The sequence below is a fragment of the Pteropus vampyrus genome, unplaced genomic scaffold, assembly GCF_000151845.1.
Source record: "Pteropus vampyrus isolate Shadow unplaced genomic scaffold, Pvam_2.0 Scaffold349, whole genome shotgun sequence".
Taxonomy (NCBI): Eukaryota; Metazoa; Chordata; class Mammalia; order Chiroptera; family Pteropodidae; genus Pteropus; species Pteropus vampyrus.
Genome location: NW_011889130.1, coordinates 2,551,017 through 2,557,016, shown reverse-complemented (window position 1 = coordinate 2,557,016; position 6,000 = coordinate 2,551,017).

Sequence of the window (6,000 nt, the reverse complement as noted above, 5' to 3'; positions counted from 1 at the left end):
AAGGGTTAGAATTAGGTTGTGGGTTAGATTAGAATTTAGAGTTAGGATTAGGCTTAGGGTTAGGGTTTATATTTAGTGTACTGTTGGGATTAGGTTTAAAATTAGGTTTACAGTTAGAGATACATTTAGTGTCAGTGTTAGGGTTAGAGTTAGGGTTGAAGTTAGAAATAGGTTTGAGGTTATCATTATGGCTGGGATTAGAAAGTTAGTTTTAAGGTTAGATTTAGGGTTATGGTTAAAGTTAAGTATATATTAGGTTTAGATTTGTTGTTAGAGGTTAGTTTAGGGTTTGGTTTAAGGTTAGGATTAAGTTTAGGTTTAGGTGTAAGGTTATGTTTAGGGTTAGAAATATGTTTAAGTTAGGATTTCTTTAGGATTAGGAATATGTTATCGTTATTGTTAGGTTTAGTATTATGGTTAGTATTAGGCATAAAGTTAAGTTTAAAGTTAAAGTTTCAATTATAGTTTGGTTAAGTTAAAGACACGGCTAAGTTAATTTAGAGTTAGACCTAGAGTTAACATTAAATTTAGGGTTAGGTTTTTTTTAGGTAAAATTCAGGTTAGGATTAGGTTTAGGTTGGGGTTAGTATTAGGGTTTCAGGCTACCTTGGTGTTTCCTTTAGGAATAAGGTAATTGGTATAATTAGGGTTAAGCTTAAAGATAGGATTAGGAAGTTAAGGTTTGGGTTAGGTTTAAGTTGCAAGTTTGGGTTAGGGTTAGTGTTGGAATAGGATTAAATTTAGGGTTAGATTTTGGTTGAGATAAAATTAGTGTCAGGCTTAGGAGCAGGCATGGGATTAAGGTTAGTGTTAAATGTTAGTTTAGGTTTTCAGTTAGAAATAGGGTCAGGATTAGGATTAGGGTTAGGCATGGGTTTAGGTATAGGTTTCAAATAAGAGTTAGTTTTAGATGATAGGTTAGGGTTTGAATTAGGGTTAGATTTAGGGTTAGGATTAAGTTCAGGTATAGGGTTAGGGCTGTTAGTATTAAAGGTAATTTAGAGTTCAAGTTAAGGTTTGGGATGCGTTTATGGTTAGTGCTAGAGTATGGTTAATGTTAGGGTTGGGATTAAGGTTAGTGCTAAAAAGGTAAGTTAGGTTTAGACTTATAGTTAGGGCTAAGGTTAGTGTCAGCATTAAAAGTTACTGTTAAGGTTAGTTTTATGATAAGGGTTAATATTTAGAATTAGTGTTAGGATTAGGGTTCTTGTTAGAATTTGTTAGGGTTACGGTTACAGGTAGGGATAGGTTTAGAATTAGGGTTAGGTTTAGGGTAGGTATAGCGTATGATGAGGATAATAGGGTTAGGTTTTGGGTTCGAATTTAATTTAGGAAAAGGTTTAGAGTTAGAGTATGGTTAGGGTTAAAATGTTAAAGTTAGGAGCACAGTTAGGTTTAGAATTAGGATTTATGTTAGTTATAGGTATAGGTTTAGGATTAAATATTAGAGGTTACGTTAGGGTTTGAGTTATGGTTAGGTTTAGGGTTAAGGTTAAGGTTAAGGTTAGCATTAAATTTGGAGGTTACATTAGAATTTGGGATAAGGTTAGGTTTAGTGTTAGATTTAGGGTTAGGGTAGAAAGCTAATTCTAGATTTAGAATTAATTTAGGTTTAAGACTAGATTTAGTTATAGGGTTAAGATTAGGGTTAGGATTTGCAATTAGTGTTAGGGTTAGGGTTGGGCTTGGGGCAGATTTAGGGTTAGGGTTAGGCTTAGAGTTAGGGTTAAAATTACTTTTAAGGCTAAGGCTAGAGTAATGGTTAGGGTAAGGGTTAATGTTATGATTACAGGTTATGATCAGGGATAGGGTGAGAATTAGGGTTAGGGTTAGTGTAGGGTTGGGGTAGATTTTGGTTTAGGACAATGGTTGAAGTTAAATTTGGTGATAGGGTTAGATATGAGATTAAGGTTAGGGTTTGGGTTAGAAATAGAAATAGTGTTAGGGTTTGAGTTAGGTTTAGAATTGGGGAAGGGGATAGTATTATGTTTAGACTAGTTTTAAAGGTTAGGTTAAGATTCGTTTTAAGGTTAGAGTTAGGATTTGATTTATGATTAGGGTTATGGTTAGTGTTAAAGTTTAAGGTTATGTTAGAGTTTGGATTAGTGTAAGAAATAGATTGATGGTTAATGTAAAGGTTATGGTTAGGATTAGGATTAAAAAATTCAGGTTAAATTTAAAATTAAGATTAGAGTTAGGATTAGTTTTAGGGTTAGGGTTAAAATTAGCAGTTAAGGTTAGGTTATTTTTAGGGTAAGGGTGACTGTTTTAATTAGTGTTAGGGCTGGGTATATGGTTAAAGTTATGTTTTAGGTTAGGACCAATGTAAGTGGTAGTATTAGTTTATGGTTAGGGTTAGCACTAGTGGTAGGTATGGGGTTGGGGTTAGGTTTAAAAATTAATTTAGATTTTGGGTTAGGAATAGGATTAGAGTTAGGCTTGATGTTAAATTAGAGTTAAGGTTAGATATTGGGTTAGGATTAGGCTTAAAGTTTAATTTAATGTTGAGATTTGGAACAGGTTTAAGATTAGATTTAGGGTTAGAGTTAGAATTAGAGTTAGGTTAGGGTAAGTGTTAATGTTATGGTTATACACTATGGTTAAGAATATTATAGTTAGGGTTAGGTTTAGTAAATGGTTAGAATTAGGGTTAGGTATGAGGTTAAAGTTACAGCTAGAGTTAGGGTTAGGTTTAGCATTAGAATTAAGGTTAGGTACAATCTGAGGTTTAGGATTAGTGTTAGAAGTTAGTTTAAGGTTTGCATTAAGATTAGGGTTAGTCTTAAATTTAAGAATAGGTATAAGTGGAACCAGTCAAGATGGCATAGAAGGTAGAAGCTGTGCCTGCCTCCACTCATGACCACACCAAAATTATAACAAAACTACAGAGCAACCAGCATGTAGAGTCACCTGAGGTCTGGCTGAACACAAGCCCTACAACTAGGGACAAAACAAAAACAGGTCACCTCAAATTTGTAGGAGGGGAGGAGATGCTAAATGGCCCAGTCCCATAACCATGTGTAGCAATCATGAATCAGAAGGGCTATCTTAGCTGCAGAGCCCCCTTCCCCACCTGAGGAAAGAGGGATCCCAGATCCACACTGGGCTCCTCAGCTCAAGGCTCCAGCACCAGGAAGAGAAGTCCCCACAAGCTCTGGCTGTGAAAACCAGAGACGTTGTGGCTGAGTGAGATGGAAGGCTGTGGAAATTGCAGACATTCTGCTTAAAGGGCTCATACCCAGACTTACTCACTGATGGACTCACTTGCTCTGAGCTCCAGTGCAGGGACAGTTGCTCGAGGGGTGCCAGGGACATATGGGGAGGCACTGAGTTGTTGAGCTTCAGGGCAGGGGCTGGAGGGGTGGATTTCTCCAGGACAGAATTGCTGGTAGTATCCACTGTTCCTTTGTTGACTCCTCCCCGCTCCCAGTCTGCAGACACAGGCACCACCACATCTAAGTCACCATCAACCTGGATAACACAAGTTGTGCTAATTACTGCTTGGCTATCGCCCATGGGAACATAGGTCATCACCCATGGGAATATAACATTCTAACAATAAGCTTTCTGCTTCTGTACCTCCGCTTGCACAACCGACCTGCGGGTTGACAGTAAATAGAAGAAAAATAGACCTTTGTGTTTAAGACAGAATGAGGAATGGGATTTAGGGCTTAAAAACCCTGTACTTCTACATTTCGGGGCTGCTTAATTTGGGGTATGCGTACACCTGGCAGACCCAGTTGGCTGAAGAGTGTATTTCCTATAACTCACTGATTTCTAGTGGTCTGTGTGTCTTTCGGGGGCTGGCAGCTACAATAAAGTCATCCCACACGGAAGATTCTCTGAGACTCCACCTCTCCCAATGCATGGACACAACCAAGCCACTTCCAGTGGTTAATTCTATACAAATGGGCTGTTTTGGCTCCTGTTCAGACTTTCCTAAAATCTCTCAAAGGTTCACAAAAGCCAAAAAAGCAGCATTGGGCCATAGAGTGCCCTGTACCACTTGCTGAGCAGCCCCAAACTCCACACTAGTGGCACCCAGCCTTGGTTTCTGACTTGGCCCATCAAGGCACCTAACAGCTCAGCATGGATAGCAGCCATCCGTGAATTTCTTGGTGACTTACCAGCTAACTCTGGAGGTGCACAGGCTGCAGCTGAACTTGGCCTGCAGCTGGACCCCTCCCAAGACTGTGCCACTGAACCCCAGAGCACATCTACTACATAAAGTCATTTTACTAAGGCCGGGAGACTTAAGAGCCCTGCCTAATACATAGAAACAGACACAGGGAGGCAGCCAAAATAGGAAACAAAGAAACATGTGCCACATAAAAAAAAAAAAAAAAGCTCCAGAAGAACTCAACAAAATGGAGACAGCAATCTACCAAATGCAAAGTTCAAAACACTGGTTATAACAATGTTCAGTGAACTTAGGGAAAGAGTAGATGACACAGCAAGAACTTTAATAAAGAGATTTAAAAAAAAAAACTTAAAAAGGGAATGGAAAACAAAAAGGAACCAGTCAGAAATGATGAATACAATAACTAAAGAATACATTATAGAGAATGAAGAGATTAGATGAAGCAGAAGATTGAATTAGTGATTTAGAAGATAAGGTAGCAGAAATCCAATGAAAAGAGCAACAAGAAAAAAGAATCCCCCCAAATGAAGATAGTTTAAGGAGCCTCTGGGACAACATCAAGCATAACAACATTTGCATCATGGGAGTACCAGAAGGAGAAAAGAGAAAGCAAGTAGTTGAAAACCCATTTGAAGAAATAATGATGGAAAACTTTCCTAACCTGGTAAAATAGACATACAATCCCAGGAAGTTCAGAAAGTTCTAAACAAGATGACCCCAAAGAGATCCAAGACACATCATAATTAAAATGCCAAAGGTTAAAAACAAAGAGAGAATCTTAAAAGTGGCAAGAGAAAATCATTAATTATATACAAATGAGCTCCCATAAGACTGGCAGCTGATTTCTTAACAAAAACTTTGCAGGCCAGAAGGGATTGGCACAAAATATTCAGTGATGAAAACCCAAGACCTACAACCAAGATTACTTTACCCAGAATCGAAGGTCAGAAAAAGAGCTTTCTATACAAAAAAAAAAAAGATAAAGGAATTCATCACCACCAAGCTAATATTACAAGAAATGTTGGAGGGACTTCTTTAAGAAGAAGAAAACAATATGCATCAAAAATATAAATCAAGAATAGCAATAACTACATATCTATCAACATGAAAAAGAATTAAATGCTCCAATCAAAAGATTCTTCAAATGAAAAAGAATTAAATGCTCCAATCAAAAGATTCTTCAAATGAAAAAGAATTAAATGCTCCAATCAAAAGATAGCATGGCTGAATGGTTAAGAAAACAAGACCCTTATTCATGCTGCCTAAAGAGACTCACTTCGGATTAAAAGACACACACAGACTAAAAGAAAAGGGATGGAAAAAGAGATTGCATGATGGACCTAGAGGATATTGCGCTAAGTGGAGCGAGTCAGGTAGAGAATGACAAATGCCATACAATTTCACGTATATGTGAAATCTACAGAACAAAACAAACAAACAAACAAAAAACAGAAACAAACTCATGGAAGGAGGTTGGAGGGTTGCTGAAAAAGAGAGAAGGGATTAAGAAGTACAAATTGGTAGTTACAAAACAGTCATGGAGATACAAAGCATAGCATAATGAATATAGCCGATAATATTGTAATAACTACGTATAGTGTCAGAGGAGCTCTAGATTTATTGGGGTGATTACTTTGTGAGATATATAGATGTATAATCACAGTGTTGTTCACCTGAAACTAATATGATATTGTATGCCAACTATAACTGAAAAATAAAAAATATTATTAAAAATATTTTTAAAATACTAAGTGTAGGATTTGGGTCAGAAGTTAGGTTATGGTTAGGGTTAGGGATAAAAATAGGGTTCAAGTTAGGGTTACATTAGTGTTGAGTTTGATTTAATGCTGGTATTAGAA